At 36.3% G+C, this 24,700-nt stretch overlaps 1 long non-coding RNA gene and 1 other non-coding gene across 4 annotated transcripts in view; one reads left to right on the forward strand and one right to left on the reverse strand.

The window, feature by feature from the left end:
* The window catches only part of LOC141582777 (uncharacterized), a 1,185,669-nt gene that overhangs the window by 326,555 nt on the left and 834,414 nt on the right, over positions 1-24,700 (reverse strand). The gene's annotated exons all lie outside the window — the stretch shown is intronic.
* Positions 11,015-11,121, forward strand: LOC120366655 (U6 spliceosomal RNA). The gene has a single exon (XR_005581240.1). It is a non-coding gene; the product is annotated as a U6 spliceosomal RNA (small nuclear RNA).

Here is a 24,700-nt window from a genome sequence, read left to right on the forward strand (position 1 = left end):
AGCTACAGATGGCCTTTGCCATTTAGCATCCTCATCTGTGTTAGAAGAAGCCAATTAATATCATATCCCTATACTTCTAATCAAGGCTGCCCTATTAGAGTTCTGTTGAGTGAACTGTTGCTGATTAACTGAAAATTAGTCAGCGAAGCTAACGATTTTCTCTCTAGACCCTGTGGGCCCATAAAATGTTCATTTGAATTAAAGACGGTTAATTATGGTGTATGATTTGCCAGCAGACTGAATTTACTGAGTCAGTGTGAGGAGCCCAGGTTGGGGTGGTTGATTTGATGCAGACTGGCAGATCTCTCTTTAAAAGTTTGCTGTTTTCCTCTTAGCTCATGTCTTTTCCAGGCATTTTCAGGAGATCATGTCTGGCAGCTTGTTCACTCAGCTCACAAGAAAAAACTCCCCAGTGTATCACGAGGGGAAGAGCAAAATAAGAGTCTTTCGTCACTGGTAAAGTATTCCTTGGTGAGGAGCACAATTTCTAGGGGTTGACAAAGATCATTTTAATTTTAAAGTGCTTTTAAGCTGCTGAAACACATTGCAATCAACATGGATATGATGTATACGAGTATGCCACCCAGGTTATGCTGCAGCTGTCACAGAGTGGATCAACAGATGTGAAGAAGATGCACTTTTAGATTGTTGGTCTTTCAGCCCCCAAGAGAAACAAAAGATGGTTAGGAAGAATGTTTGAGTAAAAGCAGTAAGGAGAATCTCTAATTCAGTGAGACAAAACATGGCTATGTAGTGAAATGTCAAAGAGAGAAAATGCAAACCTACGGAATGTGAGATATTGAAATTCAGGCTGTCTTTTCCCCCAGGGTTCAAACTACAGTTTTACACATGGTATTGTTTCGTAGTCATGTCATTTTGGTACTTCAGTAATTAAGCCACCAGAGTAAAATGTAAGATGGACTTGCCTTTTACTATAAGGTATAAAGGCCGGCATACTTAAAATATATCTTAGATTTATTTAGCATGTTTTAAAACAGACTGCCTAGGCTTTTCTCACATAAAATATTCATGTGTATGGTAAAACAGGAGGGAAATATAATTTATAAGCCTAAAATCAATAGTCTCTTGTTAGGACTTTGGTAGACTTCCATTTCTATTAACTAAACATACTTTTTCTAGATATAGATGGTCTTAGGGCCCCAGTGAAGTTTCCCAAAGATCTTCCCTCTCGTTATATTCGAGTTCAGTGCTTTGTACTAAAGAGATTGCCTATTTCATAGATACAAGAGTGAAACATCAGAAATTTGTTGTGAGCTGAGGATTAACTTTTTTATCTTTTAAAGATTTCCTCAAGTGAGGAATATGGAAGTTCAGAAATTGTTGCAGGTGTGAGCAAATTAGAAATTAGGCAAGCCCCAAAAAAATAATTTCAGGAGCCCCTTAAAACCAATAATGTAATGTTTTCTATGATATGCAGAGATAATCATTGAACAAGAGGTACTCAGGATTAAAAAAGACATAGTAGAAAAATTTGTTGACTTATTTTTAAGGTTTTACCAAGGTAGATGTTGTGAGGCATCAAAGAATGGTTGAATTAACTAGACCTTCAACTTACTGAGCTTGGTTGAAGCCCTAATGTCCACACTAATGATTTATGTATTTTGGTTGAGTCATCTATCTTTTCTTTGTCAGTTTAAGGACCTATTACATGCCAGTAATTGACCTTTCTGTAGATAAATAAATTAGTTTGGGTTAATAAGTTTTGACCAATAAGGTTTAAAATGAGAGCTGAGGAAGAGCATAGGTTCAATTTCATAGCCTTGCCTTTCTCTTGCTCTCCTTTATGAAGAATAATCTGTCTGGGTAGTAGCTTTAAGGAGACTCCATTCCTCTTTTCTTATTTAGCAAGAATGACTACAAATTGACTTAGGCACCGCCATTAAAGAAAAAAATAACCCCTAAAAGGTTTTTCTATTTTGAATAGGAAGTTCATTTGTATTACGTAGTTTAGTTCTGGTCATTGTTCCTGGATAAAGATGTAAAAAAGATGGAAAAGTTCAAAAGAGTGGCAACTAAAATGATCAGGGGGCTTCCACAGTATATTGGAATCAAGTAAATGTCTCCAAAAGAATCATCAGATTTACAGATTCCTTCACACTTGAATGAGTTTATAAGGCTAGCATTTGTAGTTGGCAATTACTATTTAAAGAATGTTTTCACATATATAATCTTCCAGCAGCCTTGATAAGGACGTCAAGGCAGGTATTAGCTATAGTCTACAGAAGAAAAAAATGGATGTCTGAGAGATACTACAACTTTTTCAAATTCTGATGGCTATCGGTAACTGGAACAAGCCAGTCTTGTAACCTAATCTCATACTTTTCCACCTTTCCAAATTGATTGGCTGTATTAACATATCCCCATTTAGTCTTAAGAGGGAATAGCCAGAATGAATTTTCCCCGTCTCTGCTCTGTCTCTAATCATATGTGCCCTTTCACCTGCAATTGATGGTATATACTTCAATCTTCCTATTGTCTTGTTTCTAATAATTTCATATGCTGTGGATATACCTATCATTATTATATCTACCTTATTTGAGAGTAGAAGTCCTCAGAGATGGCAATTTTTATGAGCTTTGCTCAACAAAATTATATTAAAATAATTTGAATGACCCTTTGTTGTTGGTCTAAGGGATGTTAGAGAGGATTTAAGTGGCCTGGATCAGGAGTCAGCAAGCTATGCTCCATGGGCCAAATCTACTTTCTGATTGTTTTTGTAAATAAAGTTTTACTGGAACACAGCCATACTCATTTAGGCATTTTCTAGGTCTGTGTTTGTACTAAAATGGCTGAGTTGGGTGGTTGTAACAGAAATATATGGCCTGAAAAGCTTAAAATATTTACTATCTGATCCTTTACAGGAAAAAATTTCCCAACCATAGGCCTAGACGATTAATTATATATAGTCAGTCTCTGTAAAATGACTAAGGAACAAGCAATATAGAGTGTGCTGTCCTCTGCTTCTTTCTGGAAATTTGGTATCTTGGGACCTGTTGTTATCTGAGGGAGAAAGAATGGTTTTCGGTAGTTAAAGAAAATAGGAGGTAGAGAGAAGAAATTCCAAGAGCATTTCAGAAAGGGAGTTATATTTAGGAGCCTTGTTCTTCCACAATCAATCAAGGTAATAAGAAGGAGAATTGCATGAGGTGAAGGTGTGAACTAGGGCGTAACATTCTAGACATGTTTGTAAGAAGCTGATTGGTATCTGTTGTATTAGTGAATTTACTGATACCATCAAACCTTTTTGTTTAAAAATAATTTATTAGTCTATTTCTATTTGCTTTTAGCAAGAAAAAAGTAGTAGATTTTATTACATGAGTAAATTATAAATCTTGGGACATGGATTCAGCTAAAGTTGAAGTTACTTTTGATCGTTTTGTATCGGCTATTATAAAAACAAACTTTTAATATCCCATATTTTGAGATTTATGGAGGTGACTTTCCTTTTCTTTGGGGATGATGAATGTGTGCCGACTGGTACTGCTGTTTAATTATAGATGGCTAGCTGTGAGGAATGTGGAAATGATCTCAGCCATTTAAACCTCAAGGCAATCTCCCGATGTGACCTAAAAGGTGTACATTTTATTTATGTAGCTATTTTACCTACTCACTCAGATTTCTATTGCACTTAGAAGTTCCCAAGTGAAATGTCTACAGTTATCTTGTAAAAGTATTGAAATAATATTCCCTTCCTTCTCATTCTCGCTCCCAGGAAATTTTTGCTTCAAGCTGCATTTGTGAAATAAGACATGGAAGGTGTCATGGTATAGGTGAAAGAGAACAGGCTTTAGACTCAGTCATACCTGGAAGGCCCTTTGAAAGGTCATCATGTGTTCAGGAAACTGAAAATGGCCCACTGAGGCTGGATAGTAGTGCTCAGTTGGTTGTGAACAATGACATGTCTGCAGAGGTGATCAGGAGCCAGATAATGAAGGACGTTGTGTTCCATGCGAAGGAAAAGAAACAGTTATCAAGGTAATATGGCACCTCTGAAGGGTTTTAAGCAAGAGTACAACACAATCAAATTTATAGCCTTGAAAAATACTCTGGAAATAGAGTAGATGATGGACTGAAATGTAAAGACAGTGAGGGTAGGTAGAGATCTGAAGGACTGGTGTAGAAACTGAGATTTTCAAGGAACAACAAGGTCTGCAGCTGGCAGTGTGCTTATGACGGTAGGGGACTGAGTTGTTTATGAGATGTTTGTGTGGACTAATTGATAGAATGCAGCAATATTAACAGAGATGAGGGTGAGGGAAGAATCAATTTTGGGACTAAGTTGATTATATAGGAAATTACAGAGGAGAAGAAAGATTAATGCCTATCTTACTATTGCATGCCCTGAGCCTCACCCCACTAAGAGTGTTTCTGTGTTTAGAATATGACAATAGGAGAAAATTAAAAAAAAAAAAAAGAAGTAAAAACAAAAATCTGGGTGATAATGACAGTGACAGCAGGAAAAAGGAAGCATCTGTAAGGATAGTACACATAATTGTAAACATAGTTGCCAAGTGCTGGCATGAAAAACTAAGACAACACTGTCTTCAACAGCAGTGTCTATCTCTAGACAACTATGCCGTACAGAGTTCCCTTCTATAAAGAGAATATCTGCCTAGGTTTCCCAAAACTAAGACCTTCAGACTAAGGTTTTAGCCCACATTTAGAAGGTAATTACTATCAGGGAGTGGAGAAATAAGAAAAAAAAGCAAAAGTAGCCAATATAGAATATGTTAATGAATGGTTAACCACTGTGGGCAACCAGGACTGAATCCTACTGAGGACCTCTGGGAAACAGGGTAGAACATGCCTCATCATTGTTCTACCTGAAGGGCAAGGAGGGTTGAGTATTCATCTACTAGTCCTAGTTCGTCATTAGTTAATAGGTTAACCAATGGTAACTTCCTGGCAATTCCAAATAGCCCTGGGGTTTGGTCATCCATACTGCATTGGGTAAAAAATTCCCTGAGACAGAGAGCTGTGGTTGCTGGAACTGTGAATAACAAACGGATAATGAGCAGACTTCTAACAGATATCCCTGCATATAGACACAATCTAACATGGGCAGTATATCTACTGTAGCTGTATTTTGAGTTTGAGATGGTAGAGTTTTTACTTAAAATTAGACAAGTTACTCATCTCTACACGGCAGATTTTCTACCTTTTTGAACCTTTCTCTCTGTATAGATCTACTGGGATCTAGAATTGAAATCCTAATGCTGTCTCCATTGTATATTGGTAACATTAGAAAATAATGGTCTATGGTAATAGACTCTTTTGAACAACTGCTGAAACTGTAAAGGTAGGTATGAAAACTCAAATGAAACTGTTAAAAAGACTCAGACGTATCTAGAGAAAGAACACATTCTGTGCTCCAAAATGTTAACATTTCCTAAAATTAGACTACCAAGATCTGTGAGTTACACATAATATAAATATTTAATTGTTGACTTCAAAAGAAAAAACAATGAATAGGCCAATATACAAGATACTTAAGACATAGTAAAGCAGCCCTCCCAACTCTTTATTTGAAATTGAAGATAAGAAATTAAATCGAAATATGAGTTGAAAGAGAACAAGTATATGGAGAGTCATATATAAAATAGAAGAATTGCATTAATTACTGAGTTACTTGGAAATGAGAAAAAAAGCATTAAGTTCAATTTATGGCAAGCCAGTGAAGGATTTTTCCATTTTTAGTATTTTACTTTCTTCATCTTTTCTAGTTTCCTCTTTAAATGCAATGACATTGGAAATGAGTTGGTAAATAAGTCATTCCTACTAGGGTATGCTATCTTGTAGGCCAGTTTCTTTCTGCCACTCACTGGCTATATAACCTTGGGTAAGTTACTTAACCTCTCTGTATCTTGGTTTCCTTATTTGGAAAAACTGGTGATAATAATTGTATCTACCTCATAGGTTATGAGGATGAATACATTTGCATATATAAATTACAGTGCTTGACACATAATAAGAAATACATACATCTCTTCTGGATAATGAGCAAAATGAATTCAAATTGTTATACCATATGGAAATTAACATAAATCACACAGAAGTGTATTACAGTGTTAAAAATCATTAAGATTTTTAACATTCAAAATAATTGACAAAAAATTATTTGGCATTCTAGAGCCAAAACTAAGAGTAATAGTGGGAGTTACAGTTCTAATAGAAGTAAGTTTTACTTATTAGAGCTGTCAAACAATGAAATAGATTGTCTTTGAAGTCATGTGTTGGATGACATGGGAGATATACAACAGACTGGATGATTGCTTCTTAGTGATGCTGGAGAGGAGGTTTGTGCATCAGAGAAAAGGTGTAAGTAAATGACCTTTTTGGGTCTTTCTGAATCAATGACTTCACAATTTGGCTGTAAGTCCTCTTTCCAATATTATATCTTACTGTTTCCTCGTACAAATTCTCTGCCTTAGACACCCAAGCACAATCATAAACACTTAAGAAGTTTCATTCTTTCTCACTATTTGAATTTTCTGCGATTCTCTCCACTTTGTCTTTATCTTAACAGAATAGGACAAACATTTTGAAAGTATGAATCTTGTTAAAAGTTATAAAGCTTAATTCCCATGTATAGTAATATTAGGACTTGATTTGTCATAGCTATGCTATGCTTGAACCTGAAATACTTAAATGAATATTTATGAAGGATGAAAAGATGAGTTACCTCCCCACCCATAAATACTCATTTAGAAAGGGATAAATAATCTGTGTGGGCTAAATTATATTTGAATTAGTAAAAATATCTCTAATCTTTTAGATTTTTTACTCATATTACAATTTACCTCTGAAGATGGGTAGGCTTCAACATTAAAATTAAATAAGATAAAAGGATGTCTTTATACAATGTTTCATCAAAAATATGTCTGTTAATACTTCCTATGCAGGAAAGACTTCTGGGGGAAATGAAGGCAAGGGAATGAGCTGCTGGGTATTAGTTGGCCATAGTTTCACATATTTGGCATCAGAATCCTTTAAACCATGCTTACTGGGAAGCACAGTTTGGAATCTTAGAGTTGCTTTAATTAAGGAGGTGGTGGGAGAAAAAAAGACCCTGTCTGGAAGACTAAGAAGATAATGGGAGTGCCCTTTAGAGCTGTGCCAAAGAGGTTGACAATATCGTTTTGCTCTGAGAATCAGGACCATTTTCCTGGCCCAAGGGTAACATGGGCTTGTTCTTACAGTCATTAAGAAGGACAAATGAGAAGTTTTGTGTGTGTCTATGAGCTAGATAATCATTTTCAACTGGCTTTGTGGATTATAACATCATTTTGAGATACACTTGAGACTCTACATTGGCTTTTCCATGTGGATTTCAAAACCCCTAAATTATGCCCCACAATCTTGATTTCCTAATATTTTATATGAACTTACATCAGTTTTTGCTAATACTTTATCATGCAGGGCCTTAGGATTTCCTGGGGAAAAAGCATTAGTGCTAAAATATGCATTTTTCTATTGGAAATAATAAAATAGTCCCAAGGTCTTTCCCTTTTTCCATAAAATTACAAGGGAAACCCACTTAGAAAATTTAGAGTGTATTGAAGAATTCTCCTGAGCACACGTGACATGAAATTAAACAAGACTTAGGTAGAAAACTGTTTTGAGATTACTGTCAGGACACAATTTTTCTGTTATTTAATGAAAAAGATGACTTGCTATGGTTTCTTAATCTGCTTAAATATGTTTCATTTGGTCACATTAATATTTGTACAGTTATTTTTCTATTACTCATGAAACACCAAAAACACTAAGCAATAATTGCACGTGTTTTTTCTTTTATGAGCATACATTTCCCCTGACAGGTCTTAGGAATTCACATATGACGTTCTCAGAAACTTTCTTTTTTGAGATGGAGTTTCGCTCTTGTCGCCCAGGCTGGAATGCAATGGTGCGATCTTAGCTCACTGCAACCTTCACCTCCTGGGTTCAAGCGATTCTGCTGCCTCAGCCTCCACAGTAGTTGGGATTACAAGTGCCTCCCACCACACCTGGCTAGTTCTTGTTTTTAGTACAGATGGGGTTTTACCATGTTGGCCAGGCTTGATCTTGAACACCTAACCTCAGGTGATCCACCCTCCTCAGCCTCTCAAAATGCTAGAATTACAGGCGTTATTCACTGCGCCTGGCCCAAAACTTTTTATGATATATTAATAATACGCTTGACAAAGCAAATACTTTCTATTCACATTGACTGAAAGACTCCTTTCCTACAGCCCTCTGTCTTATTGCTCACTTAGATGATTCATTGAAAATCATTTAGATATATAGATGACAAGGCATGAATGTGGTATAGTTCTAGGAGCATAAGGTGTGCATTTGAACCTCTCTGTTACTCAAGGACTACCTTCATGCCTCCATCTGTAACTCATGGGAGAAATAGGGACCTTGTACAGAGATTTAGTACCTTCCTTTACTCATAGCTTGTATACAACTCACCATGATGGTGATGTGTTTAGCCTATGAACCTATATAAAAGAATTCAACTGGCAAAAAAATAATTTCATTGCACATTAAAAAGCAAACATTGTAGCCACAGAAAAGAACAAGATCATGTATTTTGCAGGTACATGGATGGAGCTGGAAGCTATTATCCTCAGCAAACTTCTATAGGAACAGAAAACCAAATACCACATATTTTCACTTGTAAGTGGGAGCTAACTGCTGAGAGCTCATGAACACGAAGAAGGAAACAACAGACACTGGGGTTTACTTCAAGGTGGAGGGTAGGAGGAGGGTGAAGAGCAGAAAACTAACTATTGGGTACTGGGCTTAATTCCTGAGTGATAAAATACTTTGCATAACGAACCCCCATGACATAAGTTTTCCTATGTAACAAACCTTCACATGTACTCCCAAACCTACAATGTTAAGAAAACAACCAAAAAACACCCCAAAACAAATCTTTGCCCCCCAAACCAAACAAAAACCCCTACTGTTTTATCTAAATGATTAAATGCAGTCCTTTCTTAAAATTTTTAAAACACTTTGTTATATTTATATAACCATAAAATCATTTCCACTTGAGCTAAGAACAAAAATCTCTGTTAATTCCTATTATTAGAATAAGCAAATTAATTACTGCCAACATAAAATTCATTTTAATTTCTACGACTACCCTATAGAGTTCTACACATAGAGGTGGAATTCCACAATGAAAACGTGCCTTACTCGTTTTATTTCTTCCTCACAGCATGTTCTGCTTTAATGATATATTGAGGGAATCAAATATATGGAATTTTATTCTAGTATCAAGTGAGATTTAAAAATACATGCAAAAATATTTGATAAATGCTTTTTTCTTATGTATGTGTGTAGAAAACATATATATATATATTCTGTCAACAAATCCTCTTAAATAAAACAAAGCATATTGTAACAAAATATTTTGGTCAAAACTCTAAACAGTATATAGACTTCAAAATAACTCACTCAAAATTCATGAGATTTAGATTTCATGCTTAACTTATCAGAAAGAAACACATCCAAAATAGAAGTGAGTTGACTCAATAACTTCTACTCAGTGGCTCCGTCTACATAATTGTGAAGTAAAACAAACAAAAAACAAAATCTAGAACTGAAATTGGTTCTTAGTCATTATGTCTAGTTATGACAAATTGAGAGAATATGAGATGAGTTTCTCCTCTGGAAACCAGGCATTCAAAGAGTCCCAATGACTCAGGATGGGAGTGTACCAAAGAGAAAAGAGGAAAAAAAGAAAGCATTGATGCAAGAAGATACAATTCATCAATTCATAACCATACTCTGAACTCCATTACCATAGCATTACAGCCATGATCTCTTTCAGTCTTCTCTCTGCCACTATTGCCCTTGGTACTAAGTTTAATAGATTTTACCTCTTTAGGATGGTAGTCATGAGGAGGCGTATTAAATCACTATGATTTGCTGTGGATTTTCCTAGGAAGGGCCCCAGGGTTCTGCCATGTAAGTGTAACAACTCTTATGTGAGTGTATCTCTTTGTACACAAACACTGCGATAATTTAATGTTATAAATTTCTCAACCTGGTATTATTTCCCTTTGATTATTTAGGTTGCATCTATGTCATGAGAAAGATTTGGAGAAGGTGTGAAAACTTTATTCCAAACCTTAGCTACACTACAAATGTCTTCCATTTCGTAAAGACTATCTGAAAGAGAAGCAAGGGCAGCTCTGAAAAATTCTTCAATTTTAGGTTTGGTCAAACCAACAATAAATACAAAGAAAAGGCTTCATCTGAGTAACTGACACTTCTAAGACTTGGCCAATTGCAATCTTCTATAGATTATATAATTTACTAGTTAAACATTATGGCAGGAGGAAATTCTAGGATGCTTTGGCTACCTATCTATGAATACAAAAACATGGTATGTAATTTCACCCTTGTTAAAGCATTATAACATTGGCTTTTAACTCTCTACTGAATTAGGACCAGGTACATTGGTACAGCTCAGCAAAATCGAAGATTGGAAATAATTTGAAATCTCAGAGTCATTGTCACCTTGCCCATTTCACCTGGCTAATTACTTCCTCTCTTTTCATACAACCCAACAAATATATATTCACATTACTGGAGAAAAGAAACTCTCCCTATATTTATACAATGGAGTGATTTTTGCCCTTCTAATTAACCAGCATGAGTCAAATGTTTAAAAGGTTTCAGAAGAAACTGTGCCTTCAATTAACATTCAGTTTCTAAATTAATCACTGCTGACCTTAACATGCAGGATGTCTTAAAGACATGTTTCAAATTAAAAAAATGATAATTTTATTCAGAGAAATCTACTAACTACCTATGTTTCAGAAGCATTTGGTCATTGTTTTTCTCCTATCACTGCATAAGGAGTCCTAGAATTTGGAGCATTATTTCATCACATCTCTCAACAAAAGCCCTACACATGACCATGAACATGATAACCATATTGTATTCAATATAAAAATTAATAATGACTCATCGTACACTTGGAAAATTCCATACCATGCTTGCTTCAGCAACATATATACTAAAATTGGAAAGATATAGAGAAGATTAGCATGGTCCCTGTGCAAGGATAACACACAAATTCACGAAGCACTTCATATTTTTCAATAAATGTTCACATCAACGAGTTAGAAAGACCTCAAATTAACAACCTAACATCACAACTAAAAGAACTGGAGAAGCCAGAGCAAACCAATCCCAAAACTAGCAGAAGACAAGAAATAACCAAAATCGGAGCTGAACTGAAGGAGACTGAGACAAAGAGAACCATTCAAAAGATCAAGGAATCCAGGGGCTGGTTTTTTTTTTTTTTTTTTTTTTTTAATATTAATACAAAAGACTGCTGGCTAGACTAATAAAGGAGAGAAGATCCAAATAAACACAATTAGTGATGACAAAGAGGATGTTACCACTGATCCCATAGAAATACAAAAAACCATCAGATACTACTCTCAGCACCTCCATGCACACGAACCAGAAAATCTAGAAGAAATGTATACATTCCTGGAAACATACACTCTCCCAAGACTGAACCAAGAAGAAATTAAAGCTGTGAACAGACCAATAACAAACTTCAAAATTGAATCAGTAATAAACAGCTTACAAACAAAAACCAAACAAACAAATAAGCAAACAAAACAAAACGAAACAAAAAAACCAGGACAGGAAGGATTCACAGCTGAATTCTTCTACCAGATGTACAAAGAGCTGGCACTATTCCTACTGAAACTATTGCAAAAAATTATAAGAAGGGAATCCTCCCCAAATTATTCTGTGAGTGCAGCATTATCCTGATACCAAAACCTGGCAGAGAGACAATAAAAAAGAGAAAACTTCAGGCCAATATCCTCGCTGAACATAGAGGCAAAAATCTTCAACAAAATACAGGCAAACCCAATCCAGCAGCACATCAAAAAGTGAACCCACTACAATCAAGTAGGCTTTATCCCTGGGATGCAAGGCTGGTTTGACACACACAAATCAATAAATGTGATTAATCACATAAACCAAACTAAAGACAAAAATGGTATAATTACCTCAGTAGATGTAAAACTCAACATCCTTTCATGTTAAAGACTTTCAATAAAATTAGGTATTGAAGGAACATACCTAAAAATAATAAGAGCCATCTGGGACAAACCCACCGCCAACATCATACTGAACAAGCAAAAGCTGGAAGTATTCCCCTTGAAAACTAGCACAAGACAAGGATGCCCTTTCTTGCCATTCCTATTCAACAGAGTATTGGAAGTCCTTGCCAGAGCAATCAGGCAAGAGAAAGAAATAAAGATCACAGATACAGGAAGAGAGGAAGTCAAACTATCCCTGTTTGCAGACAACATGATTCTGTATCTAAAAAATTTCCATAGTCTTGGCCCAAAATCTCCTTGAGCAGGTAAACAACTTCAGCAAAGTTACAGGATACAAAATTGATGTGCAAAAATTATTAACATTCCTATACACCAACAACAGCCAATCTGAGAGACAAATCAGGAACACAATCCCATTCACAACTGCCACAAAAAAAATAAAATACTTAATGATTCAGCTAACCACAGAGGTAAAAGGTCTCTACAATGAGAATTACAAAACAAATAAGAGATGACACAAACAAATAGAAAAACATTCCATGCTCATGGATTGAAAAAGTCAATATCATTAAAATGCCACACTGCCCAAAGCAATTTACAGATACAATTCTACTCCTATCAACCTACCAATGACATTTTTCACAGAACTAGAAAAACTATTTTAAAATTAATATGGACCGAAAAAAGAGCCTGAATAGCCAAAGCAATGTGAAGCAAAAACAACAAAGCAGGGAGCCTCATACTACTCTACTTCAAACTATACTACAGGGCTACGACAACCAAAACAGCATGGTACTGACACTAACACAGACACATACACCAAGGGAACAGAATAGAGAGCCCCAAAATAGGGCTGCACACTTACAACTATCTGATCTTCCACAAAGCTGACAAAAACAAGCAATGGGGAAAGAATATACGGTGCTGGGATAACTGGCTAGCCATATGCAGAAGACTGAAGCTGGACCTCTTCCTTACACCATATACAAAAATCAACTCAAGATGGATTTAAGACTTAAATGTAAAACCCAAAACTATAAACAGCCTGGATGATAACTTAGGAAATACCATTCTGGACATAGGAACTGGCAAAAATTTCATGATGAAGACGCCAAAAACAATTGCAACAAAAGCAAAACTGGACAAATGGGATTTAATTAAACTAAATAACTTCTGCACAGCAAAAGAAACCATCAACAGAGTCAACAGACAACCTACACAAAATGGGAGAAAAATTTTGCAAACTATGCATCAGACAAAGGTCTAATATCTAGCATCCAAAAGGAACTTAAATTTACAAGCCAAAACAAACCGCATTTAAAGTGGGCAAAGGACATGAACAGATACTTTTCAAAAGAAGGCATACATGTGGCCAACAATCATATGAAAAAAAGCACAACATCCTTGTAGTATAGTTTGAAGTCAGGTAGCATGATGCCTCCAGCTTTGTTCTTTCTGCTTAGGATTGCCTTGGCTATATGGGCTCTTTTTTGGTTCCATATGAAATTTAAAGTAGTTTTTTCTAATTCCATGAAGAAAGTCAATGGTAGCTTGATGAGGATAGCATTGAATTTGTAAATTACTTTGGGCAGTATGGGAAACCATCATCCTCAGCAAACCAACACAGGAACAGAAAACCAAACACTGCATGTTCTCACTCATAAGAGGGATTTGATCAATGACAATACATGGACACAGAGAGGGGAACATCACACACCAGGGTCTGTCAGGGTTTGGGGGACTAGAGGAAGGATAGCATTAGGAGAAATACCTAATGTAGATGATGGGTTGATGGGTGCAGCAACCAATGCACATGTATACTTATGGAACAAACCTACATGTTCTGCACATGTATCCCAGAACTTAAAAGCACAACATCACTGATCATTAGAGAAATGCAAATCAAAACAACAACAAGATACCATCTCACGCTAGTCAGAATGGTAATTATCAAAAAGAGAAAAAATAATAGATGCTGGCAAGGTTGTGGAAAAAACCAGAATGCTTATACACCACTGGTGGAAGTGTAAATTACTTCAGCCATTGTGGAAAGCAGTATGGCAGTTCCTCAAAATTCTGAAAACAAACCTACCATTTGGCCCAGCAATCCCATTACTGGGTCTATACCCAAAGGAATATAAATTATTTTACCATAAAGACATGCATGTGTATGTTCACTGCAGCACTATTCACTATAGCAAAGACGTGGAAGCAACTTAAATGCCCATCCATGGTAGACTGGATTAAAAAAATGTACATATACACCATCGATTTCTATGCTGCCATGAAAAAGAATGAGATTATGCCTTTTGCAGGAACATGGATGGAGTTGGAGGCCATTATCCCAAGCAAACTAACGTAGGAACAGAAAACCAAATACCACATATTCTTACTTATAAGTGGGAGCTAAATGATGATAACACATGGATACAAAAAAGGGGGAAACAGACACTGGGGTCTACTTGAGGGTAGTGTGTGGGAGGATGGAGATGATCAGAAAAAATAACTAATGGGTACTAAGTTTAGTACCTGAGTGATGAAATAATCTGTACATCAAAGCCCCGCACCCCTGAACCTAAAAATAAAAGTTAAACCATCAAAAATATTTAGAAAACTCATTCAATTCTAATTATATATTGATTCATGTTCAGTAAATATCTAAGAGCACTTAATATGTACAGGTATTACTGTGCTGAAATACAATGAATAAAAGAGACCAAAATTTCTGCATCTATGAAATTTACATTCAGGTGAGCTATATACAACGAAAGTATAAGTAAGTACTGTACACAATCACCCTTCTTATCCATAGGGCATTGGTTTCAGGACCTTACATGCATCCCCAAATGAGAAGATGTTCAAGTTCCTTATATGAAATGGTCTAATATTTGCATGTAAACTACACACATGTTCTCATTTAATTTAAATAATCTCTAGATTATTTATAATATCTAACACAATGCAAATGCTATGTGGTTTTATACTGTACTGTTGAGAGAGTAATTCCAATAAATAAAGGTCTGGGCATTTAAAAAAGAAAAGAAAAGAAAAATCATACCATACTATATTTCATATCACCTGCATTTTCCTGCAGGAAGACAGTGGCATGCAAATTTCAGAATATTCTTATAATTTTCTTTATAAAATGGAGTTATTACAATTGTCAAACGAACCCAAATGCAGGTGGTTTATATGGTTTATATTGACACTCAAACTAAGGAGTTCATGATGGGAAACATTTTCCACGTCATTTCATGGATTCAGTGACACTAATGTCTACTTTCTTTAAGAAATCCTAACTCTGGGGAGACTCAAAGATAGAATCTAGCAAATCTTACAATGAGGAAAAATAAAGCTTTTCTCACAGATTTAAAAAAAAAGTTATCTATGATATATGCAACCAGGGACTTGATACATTATCTAAAGCTATGAACTAAAATGTGTACGGTAAATAACTTTATCATTTATGAAGCCCTATCATTTCACCTCTTTTTGCCTGTGGTACTGAAGCTAGTGCTCTTCTAGGGGCAACCCTGGGCTCCAGCATCAGACCATTGCTGGACAGGTCAGGCGGGCCATGTGGCTCGCCTTGAAACTTTGGTCCTGTATATCTGACTCTGCTTCTTGAACTCCCTTATTCTGTGTATTGTACTGCTGTTCTCGATGGTAGAAACCTGGTTCATATTTTTCTCTCCCTTTGTCATCTTGGATTCTGTGTGACCTATATTGTATGTTAACTTGATCCTAGAACATAAAATGTAGCTGTTTAAAGAAACCAGAAGGTTAGCACTAAAATTCTAAAGTGCATATAGTCCAAAGTTTTTTCACAGGTGAAGAAACTGTAGCCCAGAAAATGTGTCTTTTCCAAGGTCATACAGTTAGAAATAGTTTGTTACAATAAAAATTCACATATTGGTGTCCCAATATCATATTTAGATCTCCTCCTGTTAATGAATTTTTTTGTCATCCAGATGAATTAATCCCATGCCAGCTATTTAAAAAGAAGGGTGAGAGTTCCTCTCCACATATTTTTTCTCCTTCTTACACACATATCCATTCTAAACTATATCCTGCAGACTTATAAAGCACATCCCGGGGAATGCTGGGAAGATGGCCAAACAATGAAATGAAGACAGAAATAAAGATGTTCTTCTAAACCAACGAGAACGAAGACACAACATACCAGAATCTCTGGGACACATTTAAAGCAGTCTCTAGAGGAAAATATATAGCAATGAGTGCCCACATGAGAAGAAAGGAGAGATCGAAAATTGACACCCTACCATCAAAATTGAAAGAGCTAGAGGAGCAAGATAAAAAAAACTCAAAACCTAGCAGAAGACAGGAAATAACTAAGATCAGAGCAGAAGTGAAGGAAATAGAGACCCAAAAAACTCTTCAAAAAATCAATAAATCCAGGAGCTGGTTTTTGAAAAGATCAACAAAATAGAGAGACCACTATCCAGATTAATAAAAAAGAAAAGAGAGAATAACCAAATTGACGCAATAAAAAACAATAAAGGGGATATCACCACAGATTCCACAGAAATCCAAACCATCATCAGAGATTATTACAAACAACTGTATGCACATAAACTAGTAAACCTGGAAGAAATAGATAAATTCCTGGACACCTGCATCCTCCCAAGCCTAAACCAGGAAGAAGCCGAAACCCTGAATAGACCAATAACAAGGTCTGAAGTCGAGGCAGCAATTAAGAGCCTACCACCCAAAAAAAGCCCAGGTCCAGATGGGTTCACAGCCGATTTCTACCAGACATACAAAGAGGAGCTGCTACCATTCCTTCTGAAACTATTCCAAATAATCCAAAAAGAGGGAATCCTTCCCAAATCATTTTATGAGACCAACATCATCCTGATACCAAAACCCAGCAGAGACTCAACAAGAAAAGAAAACTTCAGGCCAATATCCATGATGAATATAGATGCAAAAATCTTCAATAAAATACTGGCAAGCCGATTGCAACAGCGTATCAAAAAGCTCATCTACCATGATCAAGTAGGATTCATCCCGGGGATGCAAGGCTGGTTAAACATACGCAAGTCCATAAACGTAATTCACCACATAAACAGAACCAAAGACCAAAACCACATGATTATCTCAATAGATGCAGAGAAGGCCTTTGACAAAATTCAACAGCCCTTTATGCTAAAAACCCTCAATAAACGAGGTATTGACGGAACGTATCTCAAAACAATAAAAGCTATTTACGACAAACCAACAGCCAATATCATACTGAATGGGCAAAAACTGGAAGCATTCCCTTTGAAATCTGGCACTAGACAAGGATGCCCTCTCTCACCACTCCTATTCAATATAGTACTGGAAGTTCTAGCCAGAGCAATCAGGGAAGAAAAAGAAATAAAGGGTATTCAAATTGGAAAGGAGGAAATCAAATTGTCTCTATTTGCAGATGACATGATTGTATATCTAGAAGACCCCATCGTCTCAGCCCAAAATCTCCTGAAACTGATAAACAACTTCAGCAAAATCTCAGGATACAAAATCAACGTGCAAAATCACAAGCATTCCTATACCCCAGTAACAGACTTAAAGAGAGCCAAATCAAGAACAAACTGCCATTCGCAATTGCCACAAAGAGAATAAAATACCAAGGAATACAACTAACAAGGAACGTAAAGGACCTCTTCAAGGAGAATTACAAGCCACTGCTTGACGAAATAAGAGAGGACACAAACAGATGGAGAAACATTCCATGTTCATGGTTAGGAAGAATCAACATTGTGAAAATGGCCATACTGTCCAAAGTTATTTACAAATTCAACGCTATTCCTATCAAGCTACCAATGACCTTCTTCACAGAACTGGAAAAAAACCACCTTAAACTTCATATGGAACCAAAAGAGAGCCCGCATAGCCAAGTCAATTCTAAGCAAAAAGAACAAAGCAGGAGGCATCACACTACCGGACTTCAAACTATACTACAAGGCTACAGTAATCAAAACAGCATGGTACTGGTACCAAAACAGAGATATAGACCAATGGAACAGAACAAAGGCCTCAGAGGAAATATAACATATCTACAACCATCCGATCTTCGACAAACCTGACAAAAACAAGCAATGAAGAAAGGACTATAAATGGTGTTGGGAATACTGGCTAGCCATGTGCAGAAAGCAGAAACAGGACCCCTTCCTGACACCTTACACCAAAATTAACTCCAGATGGATTAAAGACTTAAACATCAGACCTAACACCACAAAAACCCTAGAAGAAAATCTCGGCAAAACCAGTCAGGACATAGGCATAGGCAAGAACTTCATGACCAAAATGCCAAAAGCAATGGCACCAAAAGCCAAAATAGACAAATGGGACCTAATCAAACTCCACAGCTTCTGCATGGCAAAAGGAATAGTCAGTAGAGTGAATCGGCAACCAACAGAATGGGAAAAAATTTTTGCAGTCTACTCATCTGACAAGGGGCTGATATCCAGAATTTACAAAGAACTAAAACAGATCTAAAAGAAAAAAACAAACAAGCCCATTCAAAAATGGGCAAAGGATATGAACAGACACTTTACAAAAGAAGACATACAGGAGGCCAACAAACATATGAAAAAATGCTCATCATCATTGGTCATTAGAGAAATGCAAATCAAAACCACACTGAGATACCATCTCACACCAGTTAGAATGGCGATCATTAAAAAATCTGGAGACAACAGATGCTGGAGAGGATGTGGAGAAATAGGAACACTTTTACACTGTTGGTGAGAGTGTAAATTAATTCAACCATTGTGGAAGACAGTGTGGCGATTCCTCAATGACCTAAAAATAGAAATCCCATTTGACCCAGCAATCCCATTACTGGGTATATATCCAAAGGATTATAAATCATTCTACTATAAGGACCCATGCATACAAATGTTCATTGCAGCACTGTTTACAATAGCAAAGACCTGGAACCAACCCAAATGCCCATCGATGATAGACTGGATAGGGAAATGTGGTATATATACCACGGAATATTACGCAGCCATCAAAAACGATGAGTTCACGTCCTTTGTAGGGACATGGATGAACCTGGATATCATCATTCTCAGCAAACTGACACAAGAGCAGAAAATCAAACACCACATGTTCTCACTCATAGGCGGGTGTTGAACAATGAGAACACATGGACACAGCGAGGGGAGCACTACACACTGGGGTCCGTTGGGGGGAAATGGGGGAGGAACGAGGAGGTGGGGAGGTGGGAAGAGATAGTATGGGGAGAAATGACAGATACAGGTGAGGGGAAGGAAGGCAGCCAACCACACTGCCACGTGTGTACCTATGCAACAATCTTGCATGTTCTTCACATGTACCCCCAAACCTAAAATGCAATATAAAAAAAAAGCACCTCCCACTGATAGGTTAAATGAAGACAGCCTGAATACTTGGCAATATCAGATAAATATTTCCCTATATAAGCATCCATGGGTGTGTTATAAGCATATCACTGTATCAAGTGATGATAAATTTTGGGAAGCACTGACTTAAAGAGCCAGTATTGTGGTAAGAAGAACACAAATTTTAATCCAGAGAGAAAGCAACTTGGAGGCTGGTTGCAACAATTAGCAAATTCTACTAAGGAAGCATTCATGAACAGATTAAAATATCAGCAAACTTCTCCGTAAAAATACTACTGAAAAAATACCTAAACACTAATTTGATGATGAAAAAATAGGTTTTCTTTTCTAATAAGTTCTAGTTTAGGGAACTTACTGTATTTTACCTGTTTTTATTGAAGATGAGAAAAACTGTAACTTACCTTCTCACTGACTGAAAAAGCCATGACAAATTTTACAGATGGTTTATAGCTAGGCCCTGAGTCATAGATTATACCTATAACTGCCAAGGAACTGTAGTTCCCAGGTTTCTCAAAACTCCTAATTACCAACTATGCTGCCTTCTCTAGTATTCCATATTACCTCTGCACTGAAGAATTAATATAACTGTGGTAGTTTATTTTTCAGTAAATATTCATTCCCTCCTCCTCTATCTAATATTTAGGAGGAGTATATTTCCATACCTCATTGAGGTTGGACTTGGCATGTAATTTGCCGTAGCCAATGTTATGTCAGTGCATGTAACTGTGTGCTACTTCAGAATTATGCCTTAGGCAGCGTTGTTTTGTTCTCTTCTCTGGGAGCTTTTGACCATTGACACCATGAGAAAATCATGCAGGCAGTCCCCTGGCCCAAGCATGAAAGAAAGTAGAAAAGGCCTGAATCAAACCCGTGGCGTGGAGCCAAGCTCAGCTGAATTCAACCTAAATCAGCTAAACTTCAGTTGAATAGCAGATAATAAATTTTTCTTATTGTATGTCACTGAGATTTTTTGCTTGTTAATAGCAACAGCTGACTGATACAATAGTTGTCCCATATGTTATTCCATTTGTTACTTTGTAAATCTTTGCTGGCTTTCCTTTTCTATAAGTTTTACCTTCCCAACCAGATTGAAAGACACCTGTGCAGCTTGATCCATGTTTTAACTTATTTTGACCCCAAAGTACACACCACTATAACCACTCAATATATTCTAGTTGCAATTGCCAATGCTTTCCTTGTACTGTGCATTGGAGTAAGTCTTTACTGTACCATTGACAGCTCTCAGTGACAAATGCTGCATTTCAGTAGCAATCTCAGAATATGTTTTAGAAGCAGAGAGGCTAAGTAACTCAACAGAATAATCAGTGAAATTGAGCAAGTGGAGAATTCTTCATTTGGGGACATTGCTGGCATTTTAAGACACTTTTCCATTCATGGTAGAACAGTTTTTGCACATAACTGAAAAGGCCATTTTTCTCAAGGTAAAATTGCTGATTTCAGGAGCACATGGTCTGAAAAAGCTTTTATGAAGAGAGCACTATTTTTCCACTGGATTTCTCCATGAATCTGGTATTTGGAGCTGCCCAAAGGCTAAGGGCTGATATATTTGCTATTATGTTTCACAAAAGGGCACAGATCAAGCAGTACAGGCATCAAGGTGACCTTCACCTTCATATATTACATATATACTTGTTGCATGTTACATATATTATGGGTATGTATTGCATATGATTACATAATTACACTTTATGTAATACATACATGTAACTACGTATATGTAATTATATGTAATACATACACACAACCACATGATATGTAATATGTAATACATACACACAACCACATACAATATGTAATTATATGTAATACATACACACAACCACATATAATATCTAATTATATGTAATACATGATTACATGCAATATGCAAGTACATGTACTACATGTAATCACATATAATATGTAATTATCTTCAATACATACATGCAACCACACATACATAATTATATGTAATATACACAACCACATGTGTGGTTATATGCACTATATGTAATTACATGTATTATATGTAATACATGCAGATAATTACATATAGGCAATTACATGTAATACATGTAATTGCCTATTATATGTAATTATCTGTAATACATACATGCAACCACACATAATATACAATTATACGAAATGCATATATGTAACATATGTTATACACTGTTCATGTTGGGTAAAACAATCCAGTTAGCTTTTTGAGGTGAATTTTCTTTACTCATGTAACTGAGAAATGGGTTAACATTACCAAGTAATAGCAATTCTGCTAGAGAATGACAGGTGTTTAGGGCATTAAAGATTATTTTAAAAGATGTATTAAGGGAGAGGGTAAAACAATCCTAGAAACCCCCAAATTGTATCTATCAGTGGTAGGAGATGAGTGCTTAGCCAGTTTATTGAAAAGATTTAATTACATCTGTTTCTTACCTTGAATGTCTGAATCAATTTGACATACTGCTTAAAGCAATGATTGTCTAAAGAACAAATTCTTCCTGCAGCTAGTGAAATGAGTCCTCCTAACAGTAAGACTTATTAACAGCAAATTAATGATTGTCAAATCTAGGGCTTAACAATGACAAAGCTTTTTGGAACTTTCTATATACTTTCTATGTGACATTTTCAGCTTTAAATCTTTGCCCATTCTGCTCTTTGAAATTTTGACATGTCAAATCTGAATATGTATGTCATCATGGAAGCACTCCTAGTTAAGATCTCTGCAATCTAATTAAAGAGGGAGAAGATTGAGAAAATAAACAAATAACCTGTTTTGTGTGTGTGTGTATGCTATTCCTCTTTACCAGTGTTAGTGAGATGCTTTTCCTCTGAAAAATTGCTGAACAAACTAGCAAAGATTCTCAAGGGCTTGAAACAAAAATGAGAGCAAATCCTAAGGAATTTAGGTAACAGGTAGGTAAAGTTTTAATTAAAATAGAAATTTAAACCCCTGGTATTCTACAATATTTTAGCTCTTAGCTTTTCACTGCCATTATTGGTTCTTGCTTTGAGATACTGTTAACAGTAGTAATGTTTCAGGGTATTTTGCAGGCTATGGGAAATCTTTGCTTGTTAACAGATTGTTGCAGTTTGTACAAAATTATATGAGAACCTCTCTGATTTTCAAGAATTCTATTATTTTAAAAACACAAACTCCTTTTCTTGTCATTCATCCCATGAGCACTTGGAATCAGAATCTCTTAAAGACAGAGAAATCTCAGTTTCTTTACCACTCAAGTTTTTTTCTTTTTGAGCTCAGGAATGAGGGCAAGTCTGAAAAATGTTTGTGGCTAGGCTGGAAATCAATGGAAAACAGGTTATGGTTTTACAACAAACCAAGTGTCACAGATTTGCTTTGTGTTTGGGAGTTAATCTACACTCTCTAAAAATTCTCCAAAAGCCAGTTAAAGCAATTGAAGCAAGACTTTGTGGGGAACCCCCTAGAGAGAACACACTGCTATGTCACACAGCTCTCACAAATGAGTGGGAGAGATTGTCTTAAGTGTGTGTTTTACAACAGATGCCAATTGCTCTGATTCTTGCCATTAACAACTTCAGAATTAGCTTACAAATGGTAATCTTCACAGAGCAGTGACTTTTGTGTGGGAAACCCAGGAAGAAAAGTAGCTTTTCAATTTTTTTTTTTTTTCACTTTTGCAGCTGAACACAAACGAGCCTGGGAGCCTCTCTGCACTGTGGAGAAAATACAACTATATTCATGTAAGTTTATGTCTGGCATTAATAATTCAGAAAGTGATAGTCAAGGGTTGGAGAGAAGCTGGAAATCAACTTTGAAAGTATAAAAGTTGAAAGATAAAGTGTTGAAAATTTCCTTAGCCATTTAAAAACTCATATAAGCCAGTGGTTGGAAATCAATATTTTGGTGTTCAAATTCTTAACACCTCCATTTCTCTGCTTAATTCCAAATAATAGTCCTGGATATAAAATTGGAATAGGGCTGAAAAATTAGAATTTGAGATAGAAAAAAATGCTGTAGTAGTATATTTTAAAGTTGAGGCCAAAAGTAATCATAAAAATACAGGCCAGGCATGGTGGCTCACGCCTATAATCCCAGGACTTTGGGAGGCCGAGAAGGGTGGATCACGAAGTCAAGAGATCGAGACCATCCTGGTCAACATGGTGAAACCCTGTCGTTACTAAAAATACAAAAATTAGCTGAGCATGCTGGCACAGCCTGTAGTCCCAGCTACTCGGGAGGCTGAGGCAGGAGAATTGCTTGAACCCAGGAGGCGGAGGTTGCAGTGAGCCAAGATTGCACCATTGCACTCCAGCTTGGGTAACAAGAGTGAAACTCCATCTCAAAAAAAAAAAAAAAAATACTAGTCATTAGTATTTACATTATTAACAACAACAACAACAACAACAACAAAACAAATCTTGACAGTAAGTCGGCTGTATTTTTTCCCATTTGTTTAAATGGTATAGTGTATTACAGCATTATGTGACTCTGCTCAGATCCAAGGGAGAAAGGAAGATTGCAAAGAAGGCTAAGATAGGCAGAAAGAAATGCCTTGACACCCGTCAATAGTAGAAGAAATGTAGGTTATATAATTCCACTAGAAACAGATCCCCAAGTCATTTTTATTTGCTTAGAAGTACAACGTAGGCTCTCCATAGTTTTGTGTTTCCTTCTCAGTGGTATTTCTCTCAGGCTGATATTAACATGAGGGATTACTCAATTATAGGGAGGGGGACAAATATGAGGGTGACATTGGAGGGAACCGAACGGCTCAGGAAGCAGGAAAATGGCCAACAGTAATTAAATATCTGCTATCATTACTCCCAGTAGCACATATCCATGTACATATATTTGCAAGTCAACTTACTGATGATATATATTCCAGTAGCACCCATTAAATGAGTACACCTCCTCCCCAAATGTGAAGGCATTCAGCCTTCTGTGACTAAGAAGACTAATTCTGGGAAAGATTTTCATCACCATAATAGATGAGAAGCAGAGATATAGCATAAATGATAGGTTCACATCTTATCTTAGAAAAACCCAGTGCTTCAAATTACAGTGCTTGAAATTCAGATACCTTAAGCCTAACATAAGAAATTTCCATGGAAAGAGTCCTTTCCTGGCAATTAAAAAAAAATAAAGTACATTTCATCTACCTTCTCAAATAATGGGGTGTCTAGGCTTATATTTAAATTGATTCCACTCCTCTCTAA

The sequence above is a fragment of the Saimiri boliviensis genome, chromosome X (assembly GCF_048565385.1).
Source record: "Saimiri boliviensis isolate mSaiBol1 chromosome X, mSaiBol1.pri, whole genome shotgun sequence".
In the NCBI taxonomy this organism is placed as follows: Eukaryota; Metazoa; Chordata; class Mammalia; order Primates; family Cebidae; genus Saimiri; species Saimiri boliviensis.